This window comes from Manis pentadactyla, chromosome 1 (assembly GCF_030020395.1).
Source record: "Manis pentadactyla isolate mManPen7 chromosome 1, mManPen7.hap1, whole genome shotgun sequence".
Taxonomy (NCBI): domain Eukaryota; kingdom Metazoa; phylum Chordata; class Mammalia; order Pholidota; family Manidae; genus Manis; species Manis pentadactyla.
Window position 1 is genome coordinate 216,689,080 of NC_080019.1, and position 20,747 is coordinate 216,709,826.

The following is a 20,747-nucleotide window of genomic DNA, read 5'->3' on the forward strand; positions in this document are numbered from 1 at the left end:
CATGTGGACAGGCACACATATGCGGAGGTTCTGATTCACACTGAAGTTTTAAACTGCAAAGAAAAGGTTAACTAGTCAACTGTAGAACTACCTCATTCTTCACAGACCAGTGAAGAAATGTGTTACTTGATTGCTGAGTAGCAGAAGGTTCAATAGCACAGACTTCCCAGGGGCAGGAAATATTTTCAACTCTCATTTGTCCCATGACAGCTCTTTTGTTGTGCGGTCTCTGCTGTCCACATGCAGGCCCAGCACCATTCTCAACACAGAAGTTAAGTTTCTCCATCTACTGTCATATTCGTGGATGGATACATTCCCTGGCAACATCTGCTGCTGATAAGACCCAATGAGGAAAAAAGGTTTAAATCCTAACAGTGATGGTCCCTCTTGAAGCTTATGAGAATGCCGTACTTTTTTTCCCATTTATTGGTATTTTCCCACCTGGCTTTCTTTTACTCCCAGCTCTTTTTGGTGGCAAGCAACAGAATCTACTGAAATGAGTTTAAGCAAAGAAAGAAAGAGAATCTATTATAAAGTGATAAGGGTATCTCAAACACTTAAGGTAGGAAATAGGTCAGTGTCCCAGGGATCTAAATCCATGATCTTGACAAATACCAGGAGTTGTAGTAGACACAGATGGCTGTCCAGTATTCTCCTTGTCTTCCTTCCTCATAGAGTCTGAGTTGCCCTCGGTGCCCAGCCCTCCCCTACAGGGCCCAGTGGTCTGGGAGAAAGTCTAGCCCAGTGTTGCACCTGAGGGGTTCAAACCACTGACTCCCATTCTTCCAGATTTATGTAATTTGTAGCATCCCCTGTTGTATCAGGAAATAAAATTCAGAGATACATACTTTATAAAATCAGCATAATTCCCTACCTGCCATACAAAGGAAAAATAAAAGTTTCATGTAATAAAATTAAATGCACTTCAATCAGAGAATGCTCCAGCATGACCCCACTGAAGTATGTAATAAATAATGAGAAGAGTGTGCTTCAGGGAAGACGCACTGTGAATTTGAGAACTGTGAGGATACACCAGGGTTTCTCAACCTTGTCACTATTGATATTTGAGGCTGGGTGATTGTCTGTATGGGGGCTGCCCTGGGCATTGCAGGGTTCTGCCTGCATCTAGCAGCATTCCTGGGCACTACCTACTAATACTAGTAGGGCTGCCTCACCTCCCAGGCAACCAAAAACGTGTCCAGGCATGGCCAGTGACCCCGGGGGTGGGGGGCAAAATCGCCTCTGGTTGAGAACCACTGGCATAGACTGATACAATGTCTGTTGGTTGGTAACTCGAGTACCACAAACACTGTGGTTGCCAGGGATGGGATTTTTTTCCTGAAATGGTGACCAATTCCTAGGAAAGTTCCAAACAGAGCACTCTAAGGTCTTCCCTTAGTTCACACAGTGCTGCATCTTACAAAAGCCAGCGTGCAAAAGTACCTTGCAGAACAATGCTTTATGTTCATAGGTTAATCAGAGTAATAAAATGACCTTCAATGATTAGAAGCAGGGACATATAAAATGCTTTGGGTAACAATCTGGCAGTTCTTCAAAAGTTTAAACCCAGTTACCACATGACCCAGCATAGGTATATGCCCTCCCGGGTGTATAACCAAGAGAAGTGTTGGCATGAGTCCATGCAAATGTTGGTGTGTGAGTGCCCAGAGCAGTGTTATCGATGACACTCAAAAAAGTAGAAACTACCCAAACGCCCATCAACTAACAAATGGATAATAAAATGGGGTCTATCCATACCGTGGAATATTATTTGCAGTAAAAAGAAATGAAGTACTGATGCATGCGGCAACAGAGGAGCCTTGAAAACATCACACTAACTGAAAAAAGGCAGGCGCCGGAGGCCACATACTGTTTCATTCCATTATTATAAAGTCTTCAGAATAGAAACATCTCTAGGGACAGAAAGTAGATCAGGTTGCCTGGGGGAGGAGGTGGGGGGAGGCTGAGTCATTGCTACGGGGGCTTATTTGCCAGTGAAAGAGGTAATGATAATACTCTAAAATTGATTGTGATCATAGTTGCACAACTTTGAATAATCTAAAAATAATCGGAGTGTACACTTCAAAGAGGTGAGTTCTGTTGTATATAAGTTATATCTCAATAAAGCTGTTACTTTTTTTTAAATGTCCTGCAGATCAGAGGACAATTCATTATCAGGTGCACTATGATTGCAGTCCTTCATATGCTTTGTAGGGCATTTAGCTCCTCATCCACTGCTCCCCCAAATCATTGTGACAACAGCAGCAGCCCTTAAGTCTCCTCACTGGATTGGTTTCAGCCCCTTGGAGGACCAGTGGTTTAAGCGATTTGTGTAAGTGAATTCTGCCTTACCAGTGACTGGTTCAGGAATTCAGACTTGAGCCAATCAGTAAATATATTTAGGCTACAACGGTCATATGACCTGTGTTGGCCCAATTGCACTGTAAGAAGGACTTCTTCCCAGTGGTTTGGGGGAGAGTCTCTTTCTCTCTGACTGGTCTTGAGTAAACCCATACGTCTAACTGCCTCTTACAGCCTCGTGAGATGATCAGTGGAATCAGCTATAGAATGAATCCACTGGTGCAGAGGGTAAAGCAGGAAGAAGATGGGTCTATTGTTGAACTCCTCATTAACGAACCATAAAGCCCAGCCCACCTTTTGATTGTCTATTATGTGCTGTAATAAATTTCCTCAGTGTTTTAAACAGGTAGAGGATGGTTTTCTGTGAAATAGGAACCAGAGTGGAGAGAGGACAGGGAACGTGATTTGCTACCACCCTTCAAAAGCTGAAGTCCTAGAACATCTGTCCCTTCATGGAAATATTTCCAACCCTGCCCAGAAAGTTCAGGAAGTGCAATCAACCCTTCTCAAGGGATGGGAAATGCCAAAGATGGCCCCAGCCATAAGGATTAGGATTCAAGGCCAGGCCAGACCTAAAACTAGAAATTCTCAGACTGGTGAATGAACAACTAAAGAGAAGATTTTCAGCTCCAGGGATACTCAAGAGTTCATCTCTGCCGTTTGCAGAGCTGGATAATAACTTGTAGCTATTCTGAAGCTTGCCTTTTATTTATTTAAACATTCTAAAATAGTTGTTTCATAGTCTTTTACTGATGAGTTCGGTGTCTACAGTCTGTATAGGTTTGTTTTTGCTCTGTGTTGTCCCTGCTGGTTCTCACTCTTGGTGCCTTGTTTCTCATGCGATTAGCTGTACGTCAGTCATTGTCCTTGTTTGTAGGGATTCTGTAATGACTTCAGTTGAAATGCCTTCCTCCAGAGATAATTTGAGTTGCCTCTACTACATACTTAGGTACTTCATCAGTCCAGGACACCTTTAAAGTAAATTCCTGAGTATAGATAATGATGGGCTTCACAATTGAGAAGCTTATCAGCAGCAGCAGCATCTTTATTTCTACCATAATTGTGCCCTTACTCTATAATTTTAGCATGATTTTAAGAGCTTCACATGTATTATTCACTTAAACTTCACAGCAACCCAATCATGCGGGCATTACAATTATTCCCGTAATACAGAAAGAAGGCCAAGGCACAATACATTAAGGAATTACTTAATCCAAAGTCATATAGCCAGCTAGTAAAGATACTAAAGTCCTATAACCTAAAATCCAGTACTCCAGAGCTAAGATAGGAAGTACTTGGTAAGTGTGTGTTTATTAATGCATGTTAATGATGTTCATCGCTGTAAAGCTACTGTTCTTATGAGTTTAAAAAGGAAGTAGAAATAAAGCTACAGGATGGGCTGTGTTTAGGTTTTGAGATGAAGCCCTCCAGTCTCTGTTTCCCCCCACGGTATGTGGCATGAGTACGCCTGGAAGTGAAACCGCAGGCCAGGTTTGAAGATGCAGTCGGATGGGTCCAGATTCAATCAGGCCAGATTCCAAAAAGAGTGCAGCACCTCTGGGAACCGCCAGTACCCCTGAACTCACAACTAAAATGCAAAATTATTTTGCAAGAAAAGAGAGAGTTTTGCAGAGATACTATGAGTAACTAAGTTATCCAGGAACAAAAATGGAGAGAAACTTCTTCGAGTTTCCAGCTAATGTTAGGCCAGATTGTAAATACCAATTGAGGATTCCCAGGTGCAGCTTTCTGAAGGGGCCCATCCTGTACGAGAGGGATTCTCGTTCATCCTTGGACCATACTTCAATTGCTCTGGAGGCTGCCAAGGCAGATAATGAAGCCAGGGGGCCAGGTGAGCCATGCATCATCAGTGCCTTAGGTTGGGCCTTCCTCATTTTTCACCCAGACAATTGAAACTGATTGCAGCTGCCAGCTCCTTGAGGGCAGGGACTGTTGGTCTTTACATCATTCATGCTCAGCACAGTGATGATGCACTTACCCACTGGTTCAAGTCACAGTTATTTATTAAGCATCTCCTCCTTGCTAGTTGCTGAGGACATAAAGGTAAACACATCCTGCATGGCACTGCGCTTATGGGGTACATGGTCCAATGAGGGGCATACAGTGGTCAAATAATAAAATCCAAATGGATGATGACAAACTGGTCAAGGCCACAAAGGAAAGAAACTCAGAACATTGAGAACCTGGTCTATTTGTGGGGTGGGGGTCTCGGAAAAAGCTTCCAACAGAAAGTGACATTTGAGTTGAGATCTCAAAAGTATAGTTGAGTCACCTAAGTAGACATAGGATAGCATTATGATCTCCATTTTATGATTATGGAAACAATTACAGAGAAAGCATGTAACTAGCTCAAAGTTACACTGTTAACAAACTGAAACTGAGATTCGAACCCAAGAATCTGAGATTTCAAGTGTTTCCATCAACACTTGAAACACTTTTGGTGTTCTATAAAGTCCCTGGAGTAACATATGTCATTAAATAGAGCAAATCTGGTAGGCTGAAACAGTGAACATGAGTTCTAAAGTCTGTGAGATCTAGGAGCAAAGTCCTCTGAAAGATGTTAGCTATTCAAAGGTATTAAAGAACATAAGAAAAAGCACAATGGGATGCAACAGACATGAAGGTTTTTAAAACTCAGTTAAACATGCCCTTATAAAAAACACAACTGTTAAACTGCAAATTTGCCAAAAAATAGATAACAAAACAAAAAATACTGTTAAACAAATCAATAAAACTGTAAAATTAAAATGTTAGCATAATCAGCCTTATTTTGAGTGTCTTTTCCTGTGGTCTATGCATACTATAAATGTCATGAACACCGTTTCTAGTGTTTTCCCCTCTCTCTGCAGTGTATAAATGGACTTAAGTTATCGTTTTGTCTCTAAGTGCAAAAAATGTTAAGAATTGGGAAAGCCTGGACAGCCCCTCATTGCCTCACAATAAAGATGCATTGCTGAGCCCTGCTGGGAAATCCATTCTGGATGTCAGCTGGGACTGTTGCCTCTCTGATGCTCATTTTTGTGTGACTCCAAAAAATCCACGTGAAGTTCTAAAGTCCTGGGACTAGGCAGGCAGGCCGCCAGCAGCTCTGCCAGCACCCGTCACCCTCACAACCATGGCGTCTTATTATTTCCCAAGGTTTGTCCTTGAATTGTTCCACTGCAGGTTTAGCAAGCAAGCATTCCAGAGTACCTACAGTTTGCCGGTATGCTTTAAAAATCACTGTTCTCTCCCTCCCTCCCTCCCTCCCTCCCTCTCTCTCTCTCTCTCTCTGCTGTACCCCCTCCTTTCTCTCTCAGGTCCCCCTTTTTGTCTCTGTCTCTTTCTACTTTTTCTGCTTTTTCTCCCCCCAGCTTCTTTGCTCTTCTTGACCACTCTTGAGAGCAAACACTGGCAAGCAGGGAATCAAAGTGGGCTATTTTTGCTCTCGCCGTGAGAATGTTTGCAACATATTGAAAATTCGGCCTTGGTTTAACGGTGTGTATATTTTCAGAAAAACTGACGGGTCTCCAAAGTCAGCGGATGACTGCAACCCACAGAGGGCTTTCTGTACAGAAGCAGCACCTTGGGCAGTTGTCCTGACCCTTCGCTTCTCCTGCGGCATCAGATCTAGGCTCACGTGTGGAGCGAGAAGGATCAGGCTGCTGACCAGCTTTATTTCCTAACACTTCTGATTTCATGACTGGTGGCTCAAAGTTGTGAAAGAAGAAATTCAAAACTAGCTATGTAGACCAAGAACTCTATGAAAACTCTATCTGTGGCCTAAATTAAATTACTCCTCCTTCCCACCCAACCTAGCTGCCCCCAAATGTTTTGGATATATGTACCATTCCATTAAAATATGGTTAATCTTGAATATATTTTAGCATGAAATAAGAACATAGTAATGACAGAATTTTCCATTCAACATTCCCCTATCATATTCCTTGCATATTGGATTCTCTTAGGATCACATTTAACTGTTTTCATATGGGCTTCAGCTGACAACCTAGAAGATTTGAAATAGCCAATAATTTCACTGCATCAAAACCTAGTCAAATGTGTGCCTCTTTTTCTTTTTCTTTCCTTTTTTCCCCCCTACAACTCCAAGTTTTAAACTAAGATTAAGCCCAACCTAATTTTTCAAGTGCCTCCTGCTGATTTATCAGCTGATAGCAAGTCTGATAGCAAGGCCCATTAAACTAGCTCTCAAAGTATTGCTCAGTGGATAAATATGAGGTGGAAATGTCCAGGGGGTCTTCTTTTATCTGTAGCTGAAATCAGAGGGAGCCTCACGCCGATTGGAATTTGTTGGTGGGTAGGGGTGTAGAGAAACAGCCCACTGGTGTTCATTCAGAACGACACTGGCAACAGCCCTGTGAGCAGACTGAAACCTCAAGCAGAGACACTCGAATGCTGGTCAGCGCAGACAGCGGGGGCTGAAGTCAGGCAGCCTGCTTTCTTGGACCCCGGCTAACTTTCCACTGAGGTCTCCATTCTTAGTGCTGTATTAAATCCCTGTTTATGAGTGACTTCTATTGTCTAGGTGCTCTGCCGGCTCACCCAGGCCAACACTGGGCCTGTTGTTCCAATTCGCTTAGAGACTGTAATTTAAACAACACAGAGCGTGGGCCAGCCCCAGCAGTTACAGCCTCGTTTAACTGGATTTGGAAAACTGGTTAAACTAGGCTACAGCTCCCTTGGTCTTGGACCTGCTGTTTGTGTTTTATTTTTGTTTTTGCTTTTCTTTCCCCTCTTTTCAGGATATAAGTTCATTTCTTCAGAAAACTGAAAAGGATAAGAAAATGGAAAATGACAAGTAGTTTGGGGAGATTTATTTGTCCTGGCACAGCAGCCTTCCCTTTAACAAAGAATTTCTTTAAAATGTCCAGCATTTGCTAATGGCTCTGGCCCCAGCACATTAGAACTGCTTGCTTGGGTCTGACTTCCCCACTGAAACAGTGACTCTTCCACACCACACACCACCTGCATCAGAATTAACAGGAGGGCTTGTGAAAACACAGACTACTGCCTTCTCCTCCCAGAGCTGCTCATTCAGTAGCCCTGGGTGGGGCCTGAGAATCTGCCTGTCTAATAAATTTCCAGATGATGCTGCATCTGTGATCTAAGGAGGACACATCACGACCGAGCTCCTTGAGGGCAGGAATTTTGTCATGCATCTCTGTATTCATAGCAACCTGTCCTGTGTCTGGCACAAATAGATATTCCAGTTAATGATTAACTATATCCAGCCATTCAACTAGTATTTAGTCAGTATCTGGGATGTGCCAGAAACTGTTACAGACACTAGGGATTCTTAGTCTAAGACAAGTTTTGTGTGCTCAGAGAAGTTCCTTCCTAGGAACGCATCCAGGAAATAAATACACTTATAAAATGACTTCAGTTTGTGTTAAGTGCTATGAAGAAAATTAAAGCAAGACAGAAGGATAGAGAGCAGTGGAGACAGAAGTAACTTTACATAAGATTCAGGGAAGACCTTTCTGAGGAGGAAACATATGTAGAAAATGAATGAAAGAATGAGCAAGTCATGTGAAGATGTTATGAAGAAAGATTTCTGGTGGAAAGAACAGTAAGTTCAAAGGCCCTGAGGCAGGAGTAGCCTTGACATTTTCAAGATAGAGTAAGAAGTCCAAAGTGACTGGCATGAAGGGAATTAAAGAGAGAGCAGACGGTAAGACCAGAGAGGTAACAGGAAGGCTCAGGCAGAGCCTTAAATTCGCTGTTAGGGAGTTTGGATTTTATTCTGAGTTTGCTGGGAGGACAATGAAGGGTTTTTCTTCAGGAAGCAATATTGTATGGTTTTATTTAAAAGATCACATGGAAGGGAATAATGGAAGCAGGAAAACTAGGAAGAGGCTATTGCAATAATCTGGGCACAGATAGTGATTACTTAGACTAGCATGTTGGTGATGAATGAGACAAACGGTGAAATCTGAAATTTATTTTAGGGTAGATCCAACTGCAATTGCTGGTGGATTGAATATGGGTATAAAAGAAGGGAAGGATCAATGATGCTTATAGTTATATTTTGTAAGTCATGGAGATGACATTTTCTGAGGTGGGGAAGAGTGGGATATGATTAACTCTGTTTGGGACAAGTCATGAGCTGCCTTTGGACATCCAAGTGGATATGTTGAGTGATAGTAAGTGATGGTATGAGTCTGGAGCTTAGGGGAGAGGTCCATGTTGGGATAGAAATTTAGGAATTATCAGTGGAAAGATGGTTCCAAAATTAAGATCACTTATGGAATGTGTGCAGAGAGAAAAGAGAGTCAAGGACTGAACCCTGGAATATCAACATTTTTAGGATGGGAATGGAGAGAGGAGACAGAAGCCAAGTGTTTCCCAAAAGAAGAGGTGGTCGACTGGGCCCAGTGCTGCCAAGCGATCAGCAGGCAGAGACTGAGAACTGACCACTGGATTTGGCAAAATGGAGGCCCTTGACAAGAGCAATTCCAAGGAAGTGGTGGGGCCAAGAACCCCTTTGGACTGGGTTCAGGAAAGTCGTTACGTGAAGAAGGGAAGACAATGAGCATTTTTTGTAAAAGGTTCAGAGAAATGGGAAAGTAGCTGAAAGTGGAAGTGGAGATTTAGGCGGATTCCCAAAGGAGGGAGGTGGCTTATCCTGGAACAGACAATGCAGGAGAGGGGGAGAAACCGGTTCTGGAGGAAAGAGCAGGTCGGCTGCAGCAGCGAAGTGCTTGAGGAGGTGAGAAAGGAAGGAGTACAGATGCACCACCCGCTAGGGAGCGCGGGGGAGGTGGGAGAGTTCTCTTCCATCCGAGCTGGGGAAAGAGGAAGGTTAAGGGGCAGCAGACAGTCACCTATCTGAGTAAGATAATAAACTATGGAGATTAACCAAGTTGCTAAAGTGAGCGTGCTGCCTTGCGCTTGACGTCCGAGGCTGTGAATGTCCTGTGAAGTCCATGGGTATGGTTACACGTTTTTCTGAAATTACATTTCCCTTTTGGGAATAAAGCATGGAGTAGGCAGGGGGTTGGGTTGGGGGTCTGGCCAGGGACAAGGTGTACTGGGTGTAGGGCAAGGATGTGAGGATATATGCCATTAGTGATGATGAGAGCCATGGACTCTTCCCTGGGCAAGCAGGAAAGGAGGGTACGAGCGGGTTCTTGGTGGGAGACAAAGGGGCAGAGCCAATGGTGGGACGTCTGGAAGGGATAGATGGCTGGTGGACTAGGATGAGGACAGAGTCCAGTGCCGGACTCCAGGAGTGGGTTGACTGATATGAGGTAGGAGAAAAGAGTTGGGGGAATGAAGATGTCAGTGAACAGAGAGACCAGTGTGTTGGCTGGATCATGAAGGCAAAGAGGGCAAAAAATTCAAAGTAATGAGAAGTTATCATTTAGTGCATAACCTCTAATCACCGATAACTTCAAAATTATGTACAAAACAGGAAGACAAGATTAACCTCCTAACCTCAAGGAACATATAAATGTCAGGGCATAAAAAAATAGTCTGTGAGGGTAAACAGAATCTGCTTTATAAACAGCACACTTGTTGCACAAAATAAAACATACCCATAAACTGAGTGAAAATTGGAGGGTTTTCCCCCCCACTTCTGGTCAAAAAGTATCCACAAATATCTGTATGCTTATAATGTTCACAATGTTACAAGGGGACTAAAGGAGTGTTTTTTGTAGTTCTCAGTAATTCTATAAAACCAAGTATTAGAATACACCTTTGTAGGTAATCCTTGTGGCCTCAATAGCAGAAATAGTTGAGTATTTTTTAAAAACTTGTTTGCATTTGTTTTTTCAATCCTTTCAATAAACATACTAAGTTCCAGAAAGAGGTGATGAATAAGACCAGTCCCTCTACTCTGGAATCTCACAATCTCGTGTCATTTAGCTTAGGTACACTGTGACTGTTGTGATTGACTGCGTTTGTTTTTTCCACCTTAGCTCTGCAAAGACCAGGGGTAAATGTGTGACCAACCACTCCTATTGGTTCAGGGCTTCCTGCTAGGTGTTTGTGGACTAACTGCCTCCATGTCTGCCTTTTGTTCCTATCTTTTTCCCCCCTTTTCAGCTCTTTTTTTCTCATTTTCCTCAACTATTTTTAATCTTAAATTGTGTGTACCTTTGTAAGCCTCTTTAAATCCTTTGTGAAGCAAAGTTGGGAACAAATAATGGTGTAGTGCACTGTACTATTGACTTTAGTAAAATTGGCTTTGGTTAAAAAGGGTATTTTGGCCCATACATCTGAAAACCCTAGTTATCGACTTCAGGCACAACTAAATCTAGGTGCTTTGAGAATATTGTCAGAAATCTTCCACTCTCCATCTCTGTACTTCACTTCCTTCTGTGTAGGCTTTATTTTTAGATAGGAACTCAAAAAGTTGTGGCAAAGAGAAACACCAGTAGTTTCAGGCCGTCTCAGCAGAAAAAAAATGCTCCTTTTTTCCCAGTATACTTGAGTTGAGTTAGTAGGTATCCCTAAACCAATCCTTGTTGCTAGGGCTATGCCATGTTGTATTTAGAAGGTGTGAATCACACATCCTCTTTGGAGTAGGGAGTAATGTTAACTCAACCAGAACCCCATGGATTACAAACTGGGGCAAAGATAACTTCCACAAAGAAAAATTACAGGGCTGTAACAAAGAAGGTGGCCTGGATCATTGGCAGGACAAGCTCACAGATGTCACCTCTCCAAACTTAAACTCTACTTGGGCAGTCAGGTCATGGGTACATGAAATGAAATGAGGTAGTGCATATACAATGCATGCCAAAAGAAGGGTCTGACTTTATGTATACGAAAATGACACAAAAGGAGGAGGTCGTTGTGAATGAGATACTTGAATCATTCAACAGAAGTTTCCTGAGAACTCTGTGTACCAGGCTCCATTCTCGATTTTTAAAATTTTTTGCGAGCTGAATAAATAAAACTTACTGGTTGACCCAAAATATATAATTACATATAACATATAAAATATGTATATTACATATGAATTATAATTACATATAAATCATAATTAATATATATTCTATATCTTTTTAAGTTATATAATATATATACATAGAGAGAGAGAGAGAGAGAGAGAATATAAAGAATTGGCTCAACTGACGAGGCTGAGAAGTCCAGACCCAGGAGATCTGGTGGTATAATTCCGGTCCAAGTCTGAAGGCCCGAGAACCAGAAGAGCTAATGGTGTAAGTTCTAGTCTGAGACCAAGTCCAAAAGCAGGATGTGACTGTTGGCCCAGCTCAAAGACCACCGGGTAGAAAGAATTCTTGCTCAACCTTTTGTTCTATTTTGGCTCTCAGTGGGTTGGATGATACCCAGCTATACTGGGGAGGGCAATGCAATCCGCTTTACCCAATCCACTGATTCACATTTTAATCTCATCCAGAAACATCCTCACAAATATCTCTAGAATGTTTAGCCAAATATCTAGGCTCCTCATACCCCAATGAAGGTATCACATAACATTAATCATCACAGTGGGTGTGTATGTGTGAGTGTGTGTGTGTGAGACAGAGAGAGTGATACAAGGCAATCACTTCCACTGTGACATTGTACACCAACCCCTTGCAGGCACCTGCGTGACAGACGGCAGTGAGGCAAGAACACAGATGCAAGGCAGGAAAATCAGGCTAGGAGTAAACTGTGGAGAAGGTACGAAGACAAATGCAGAGATAATATCCCCAAAGAGAGGATTGAGAAACTATGAGGACACCTCAGTGGACAGTTGAATATTAGTGACTTTCTGTATACCAATGAAAGATATTTCAGAGAATAACGGAGATCAGGGCACAAAGGGACTGGAAGGATGAAGATCCTGAGCATCACCGGAGCTAAGAGAGGACTCTGCTGCAAGGTCAAACCAGTCCTGGCCACTGTTGCTGGCAGACCAGGTCGAAATGTCTGAGAAAAGGTCAGAGGAGGTAGCAAATAAGACACAAAGGATGATTTTTCAAGAAAACCATTTCATTAGACCAAAGTAGACAAAGGCCAGTTATTGAAAGGATAAGAAGTGAGGTGACCACAGAAGTGGCTCCTAGGTCTGGAAGCCATAGGCATGATCCTAAGTAGATCCTCAGACTTTAAAAGCAAGTAGTAAATCTGATATTCTTTCATCCATGTGTTGAGCAAGTATCTGCCTGCTCTGCACTTAGTGTGGCTGATATACACTGAATAGGAAAAATATGATCACTGCCTATGGGAGTTTCCATCCTAGCATATTCTACACACCGACATTTAGGTTCCTCCAAAGACATGCTAATACAGCAAGCTTGAATTTTCTTTTTGGCAGAGGCTGAGAACGACATTGAAAGAGTTACCAATAATTCATCTTCTTTAACTCGGTCTAGTAGTGTGGCTGAGATAAGAGTGAATTATATTATGCCACCCAAGCTCTGACCATTTGATCCACAGCTCAATCTTGGTGCAACTTGCTTTATTTCTGGGTTTGAGGAAAAGCCCTCTTCTCTTCTCCACTGAAAACAAAGCACATGACACTCTGCTTAGTCTGGCTAGATTTCCCAAATTCCCATCATGAACTTTATGAGCAATATGCTTCCTTTAAAAACCTCTCTCAAAAACCCCTGTGTTTAATTTTGTGAATAACAATGAACTGGTGTATTAACACAAAAAAACTCTGCTCTTATTTTTATAGTAGGTAGTTACAACTCAGTTTTGTTTTACTTTGTAGGACAAAATTTATACTGGGTTTGACTAATAAAATAAGTATAATGTTCTTGTCATCCTGAGATGACAAAAATGCATAAATGAGAGCAAGGAATATTCAGTTGTGAGGCGAATCTTGAATCACATGAGCAAAGTACATATACAGGAACATGGCTTTAAGAAACACACCTCGTCCATTGTAGGGCCTCAATAAATGTCAAGTTAAATGTCCAGGAAGGGACAAGATCTAAAGAGAGTTTATTGTTTTCCTGAAGTTCTCAAAGGCTTTTAACTTTTTGTGGCTTAAAAACTCAATAATAAAAAGCAGGAGAGTTCATTTTAGGAGTTCCTACTGGTCTGCAGGAATTCTGTAACACTAAGAGAAATAAGAAACCCCATGGTTTTCATAAAAGGATATCTCATCTCTTGTAAATTTCCAAGGACAAATCATCAGCTTTTAGAAATGCTGCCCTCTTTCCTGTGTGACCTCAGTCAATTTACTTAACCTCTCTGAGACTCAATTTCTTTATCAGTAACATAGGGATGACATATTATTTCTTATTCCATATGGTTGGTTGACTGTTTGTTTAATGAGATTATTTATAACACAGTGCCAGCACATAGTAAATAGTCAGTAAATGATAATTACTATTCTCATTTCCCTTCAATGGTTGTGGCATAGTTTGTTGGATTTATTCATCCTTTGATCCTAAGTACTAGAACCCTGAGCAATATGTCCAGCTGAACAACTACATTTCTGTCCTGTCTTACACATAGGGATGACCAGTGAGACGTGTACATAAATATCAGATAGGGAGCATCAGTAAGAGAGCCCGTTTATACTTGCTCTTCTCCTCCCTCCTACTCAGCAAGTTGACGCAATGGCTAGAATGCCAGCAGCCATTTTGTGACCTAAGGATGGAAGTCATGCATCAAGGGTGGCAGAGCGAAAAGGCAATGGGAAGATGGATCTACAACCATTCTATGGAGCTTCCATACCAGTCCTGGACTACTAGCACCAGGGTTATTTTAAATGACAGAAAGTAAATCCCTAATTTATCAGAGCCACTTAGTTGAGTATCTGTTGTTAAGAGCGAAAAGCAATTCCTAACTAGGATCTTAAATAACTGAATTGAAGATCTGAACCTCTGTTCGTTTTCTTGTTGACCTGCCAATAGACACTCATACAAGTGTAACTAGTTTGTCTCCCTTTCTATCACCTACCTTTCTGGTGACAAACTAGTTTTCTCTTCAGCCTACACTTCACTTTGCCTTTGGGGCAACTACCTACAACTTTGCCCATAAAGTAACACACCCTTATCTTCTCATGCTTCCATTGCTCCCCATGCTCATACTCTAGACATGCCAAGATGCTTAAACAGAAAGATGAGTAGAAATTGGAGAACACTTTCCAATAGCAGAACCAAAGCCTTGGCCACATGGATTCCTAAAGCAAAGAAAAATGGTTCTTCTGTGTGCAGACGTATCTTTAGCAGAAAACTAGGCATTCTGTGATGGTTTCTGCCCACCATGTAGTAATAGACGTTAGTCTCTCCTGCAGTTGAGCTCTGACCTCACTGTCCATTTCAAGCCTGCAGTGGTAAGAAAGAAAAGACATCAGATATAGGGATACAGGAGGACTGCTGGGGCAACTACATGAGACCATTTGTCTGAGCTAAGGAGCAGAGCATGCAGGGCCCAAATTACTGCTTACTTCAGCCAGGCAGGTCTGAGAAAGACCACATGAACATCTGGGTTACCTTCTGGAAGTATGAGTAATAATCCTTGCATGGCCAGCAATAAATCCAAGGATGCAATAAATTCAAGGATTAGAATTTGTTGTTAGCACAGATTGACAGGTTCTACACCCTGGTTGTCAGATGTTGCTGTTTTCCACGTATGGATATATGTGGCCTTTGAAATGTCTCTCCTATTTGCTCTGTTTTCCCCAGGCAAACAACTCACTCTTGTAATAAAATAAAGCCACTCCCTTCTGAGTGGTTCGGTTTTGGACCGACCTTATCCAACTGGTTAGTAACAGAGCCTAAACGAGAAACCTAGCCTCTCATTTCCAAATCTAACAGGGTCTTTTTTTTCTTCTTGTTTGTTTTACTACAATACAAGCTTTTTAAGAGTTTTCTTAAGCGGTCCTTAACAGTTGTCACCAAGTCAGCCTTTTTTCCCCTTCTGGGCATCTTAGTCATTCATAACATTATTCCCTTATTCAGGAACCTGAGCTGGCTCCCTTTTGCCACCCCCAGATACTATTATCTATTTTTCTGCCCCCATCTTCCACAATAAACTCTTTTTTCCATATGCTCCCCAAACGGACTTTCTTACTGAGCAAGATTGCTTCCCTTAGGCAATTACATTTCCTAAAAGGGATCATAGCAATGTGCCCTATTCCATGCACCTCTTACCCCTGGCTTCCCTCCTCTCTCCCCTCCTTTTGAAGTATTTATAATCCCTTTAATGAAATTCCACCTCCTCCATGAAACCCTCCTCAATTCCTCCACCCTGTTTGGCTTTCAACCATGGTAGGATTCCTTACTTAAATCAACTTAAAGTCAACAGTGGTAGTTCAGAATTTGTCGGTTTCTTGCCTTTTGTGCCAGATGTCTTCTGTTGGCCCCCCAAATCCATTGGCATCCCCTCCATGCCCTGCCCCAGCCCCCAGAGCCTGACCTACTGGGTCTATTTCAGTGGTTGCTAGAGTGTACCCCCAGACTGCAGCCTTGCACTACCTGGGAACCTGCTGAATCAGAGACCCTGGGGACAGGCCTCAGCCTGGTTCTAGGAAGCCGTCCAGGAGTTTCTGACACAGACTCAAGTTTGAGACCAATGGCCTGCCCCACGGCTGTCCTGTCCTTTGGTTTTACAGTTGGGTTCAGTCGGTGGGCAGCCCTAGCAGGACCTCAGATGGAGGGAAGATAGACAGATGGGCACTATTCTGGCAGGTCCCCTCCCCATGACACATACAGAGAAGCCCCTTTCTTTTTACTTTATAAGGCCTTCTTCCCTTCATCCTACCATCCTGTGTGCCATCCATTTTGCTTTGGGACCTTGACTGCTGAACCATCCATATTAACTTATCATCGGTATAAATGGAATGTCCCAGTTATATTCTCCTCTTATACTTCCCTGCCAGCCCCCAACCCCTAAACTATTGGCTAATGCAGTCTAAGGTTTTTCTTAATTATTTCCTTAGGACCCTAGGCCTCCTAGGTCAGATGTAGTAGACAGAATAATGATCTCACAAAGATGTCCACATGCAACTCCCCAGAATTTATAAATAAGTTATCTTTTATGGCAAAAGAGACTGCCCGTGAGACTATTTTAAGGATCTTGCCATGGAGTGAATATGTGGACTATCCCAATGGGCCCGATTTAAAGGCAAGGGTGCTTGTAAAAGGAAGGAGGCCAGAGGGGCAGACCTGAGGATGTATGACAGGGAAAGCAGAGCTCCGAGAGGAGGAGATCGGGAGATGCCGTGCCGCTGGCCTTGAGGGTGGAGAGAGGGACCCCAAGCCAAGGAGCGCAACAGCCTGAGGGAGCTGGAAGAGCGGGGCTGCCAGAGGCCCCCCCAGGAGCCTCCAGGAGCCACAGCCCTGCAAACACCTGACTGCAGCCTGGGGGGAGGCTCGATAGACTCCGGGAAGTTAGGCGAGGCCAGAACTGTAAGAGAACAAATTTTTGTTGTTTTGAGCCACTAAATTTGTGGCAATCTCCCCGATCGGTCCATCAGAGTTAATTACAGCGGCAGTAGGAAACCAGTACAAGTGATTTACAGAAAATAGGTGTCCCAGTCAAAAAGTTTGGGAACTCCCCTTTACTATACCACGGGAAATGCTACGCTCGAAACCCTTTCTGAGTTCTTGAAACCCCCTGCTTCCTAAACTTTTCCCAAAAAGACCTATTAACATTCCACAGGCTAATAATAATAATAGTAATTAACATTTGTGAAGAACTACCTATATTCTGGACCCTGTGCTACATGCTTTAAGTATTATTCGGTTTCTCCCAATAGCCTTAGGAGGTTGTCCTTACTGTTATTCTCATTTTACATAATGGGAAAGTGAAGTTCAGAAAAGTCAGTAATTTGGTTCATGGCCACAGGGATAGTAAGAGGTAGAGCTCAGATTTAAAACATCACCTAACACCAAGGCTCATGTTCTCAGCACTCCACTCTTTCTGTCTATTCTCGAGAAACCTACTTTGAGAAACACTAAATAGACCCAGGCTACTCAATGGCAAAAGTGAAAATACTAGTGCCTGGTGTCCAACATCTTTACAAATGCCAAATGCACCTCTTCTCACAGTTTAAAAATACCACATGTTAATCCCATCGTTCATCTCAAGGCCAAGTGCAGAATGGAAACCTATTGCAGTCTGGTTTGAAAGCAGTTAAGTCACTGGAGTGTGTGCAAGGTGAAGGGAACCTCCTCTCCATGAAGGAACAGCTTACAACTTTCAGATATAACAGGGCCCAAGTATACAGTCGTGGCATGGCCACACAGGATTAGTACAACTAATTATTCGCTAAAACTAGCAGAGAAAATGTCAGACTATTAGGTGGAAAAGTTTTTATGTGCAATCCTGATTATAAATGATGTTTGGAAATTTACAGGAGAGGCTCATGCAACAGAGGTAAAAGAATTTTATTTCTAAAGAAATGTTTGTCACTTAAAATAATCTCCATAGAGGATTTCTTAGGCTTTATATGCATATTTTAGTGGGCAAAGTTGCTACTCCACTAGAATGTTTTATCAGCATGTGCTCCTTTAATGCTTATTAAAAGTTTGTGCTTTTGATTCTTCCAAATAATTTAGCTGTCTTTGTCAGACTCTATGTTAAATTTTGTGAATTATTTTGACACGCATACATTCTCGTGAAAGTTAAACAAAATTGAAATTGGTCACCACATGTTGGTAGTTTTTTTTATGCAAGTTAATACTGATAGACTTCAAAAGAAAAAAGGTCTTCTATCTAATACATAATTCTTTATTCCCAAAGGAAGTAACACTAACTACGCTATTTAGGTCTGTAGCAGAACAGACATTAGTGGGAAAACCGGTAAAATCTGAACACGGTCTGGTGCTTAAGAACAATGCACTCATGTTAACTTCCTGGTTTTGCCGAATGTACCAGTTATGTAAGATGTTAATATCAGAGGAAATTGAGTACAGGATATACAGGCACTCTGTACTATCTTTGCAACTTTTCTGTAAATCCAAAATGATTCCAAAACAAGCAGTTTATTTTAAAATTGAGTGTCACTCCTGTTAAATCCCACACAGCGCTGTTACTTGCAGGTACTGACAAGGGCTCAGAGGGCGGCTGAGACCTGACATCCCACCCCACGCACAGCTGTAGCCAGTGTTTCGATACCAGCTGTCTTGTAGATGTCTCACCAGGAAAACAAAACCAATTAGCAGAGCAATAAAATGTCCTGTGGTTGACACTCCAAAGAGGTGATAGCCAGTATGTTTAACCAAGTTCTTCTCCCCTGATTAACAACTCCCATTAAAATGCTGGCTCCCTGTCGGTGCCGCAAGGTACCATTCAAAACATACCAACTCAACTTCAAAATGTCACCTTATGGCCCAAATGTCTGGGGCCACTTGAAATTCATTTATTTGTTACCTGTCTCCCCATCTAGAATGCGTCCTTCTAGAGCCGGAGCCACCAGTGAATCCCAGCACTTCACCTGGCACAGTGGATGCTAAGACGCCACTTGATAAGGGTGAGTTCATTAATTAAGTAGCTGGCATTTATATGTGAGGAATATGGCAGGATATAGAGAAGGGATTGGTACCTCTATTGTATATGCACTGAAAACAGAGCTCTTGTGTCCACATACCTATTTTCCAATCAATCAGGGAACAACAGTTCCCTGCGGCCTCAGCTGTGAATGGCAATTCAGAGGTGAACCAGTCCACCAAGCACAAAAAGCATGAGGAATAACTCTGTCTTTAGGAAAATGAGCTAGGTAAACAGTTCAAAACAACCTCTGACACATGAGGTGAGAAAACATGGCTGCCTCTTAAACCATGATCCCACGTACTCTAACATGGGAGGGCTCCAATTCATTCACTCCTTTATTGGACAAGTATGTTTTGAGGCCCAAAGATTGAGTAGGCAGTGAATAAGACAGAGAAGCCCAGGCCTCATGGTGCTTCCAGCATGACAGTAAATAAGAGAAATAAATCAACAAGGTGACTGCCCTTCAGATGCCCCTCCACAACGTCAGGCCCAAAGAGAGCAGCGGGAGAGAAAGTACCTGTGAGCTGAGGTTTCAAGTCCTGAGCAGGGTTCACTCACAGAGGAAACTTGGGTATTGGCAGGACTGTTACAAGGACTAAGTGAAATTGTGTGAAAGCTGTTTGTTCATCTGAAACACTTCATAAAATATTGGTGCACAGTTTCTTTATTCCTGTAATGCCACTGATTCTGCATTCATTCGTCACACTTCCATTGACCGTGTAGTATGTGGCAGACATTGTCCTAGAGACACAAAGTTAAAGACAGTGCCAACACTACTCCCCAGAAGTCCACAGAGCAGAACTGAAGCCCACAGAGTTTTTCTGTAAGGGGCCAGAAAGCAAATATTCTTAGGCTTCATGGGCCATTTAGGATCTATATGCTTCCTTCTTGTCTGCTTGTTTTGGTTACCCTTATAGATGCAAATGTACGATTCTCAACTCCCTTCCTAAGTGACCTTACAGAAACAGCCCACCTGCTGGATCTGGTCCATGTAATGTAACTGCTAAGCCCTCATCTAGGAGACTGACTATGTGCAATTATAACATAGTAGCATGCTGAAATGGAGGTCTGTGCTGTCGTTACTGTCTACTTGAGGATGTAATTCTCAGAAAAATCCTATAAGTTAGCATCCAGCGTCCCCATTTTCTAAATGGAAAACAGGAGGGCAGGTGCAAGTGTAGTTACTACATCTGTATCCTCCATCTTTGCTCTCACAACACCAGTCTGTTCAAAGCAAAATACTTGTTTCTCAGGATTCTTTGTAGCAAGAAGTAGCCTTTGGCACATTTCTGGCTAATAGGCTGCAAGCAAATTTTGCTAGAGTCCCTAGATAAATTTTTGCTTTCCTAATGAAAGAAGACAAATGTAGCTGGTGCCACCACCCATTTCCCCTTGCTCCTGCTTGCACTCAGACATGGTATCTGGGGCTACAGCAACAATGTTGTGACTTTGAGGCAACTAGAATGAAAAAAGGGCAATGGGATTCACAGGCTGGCTTGTAGGTCACTGAGCTCTGAGCCTATGTGAGCAGCCCTCTCTCTCCATAATCAATTACTTTGTAAGTCACTTTAAATTGGGTTTTCTGTTAGTAGTTGCTGAAAGCCTTCCTGGTAAAGTAAGGTTTAGAGACCTACCCAGCATGCCCCAGAGAGTTTGTGACTGAACTGGAGCAAGCTGAGAGGTTCCTTGCTCCTTTATCATTGTCACCCTTGTCACTGTCATCATCAGTGGCATTGATTATATGGTGGTGACTGCCACTACCGCCACAAATGTTCATTGAACAATTTACATGCATAATCTTATTTGTTAGTAGCTATTTGCCAATTCTTTCTATTTTTTATTGAAGTATTATTGATATACAATCTTATATTGGTTTCGAAAATACAACACAACACAGTGGTTCAACAGTTCTTCATATTATTAAATCCTCACCCTCTAGTGCGGTTACTATCTGT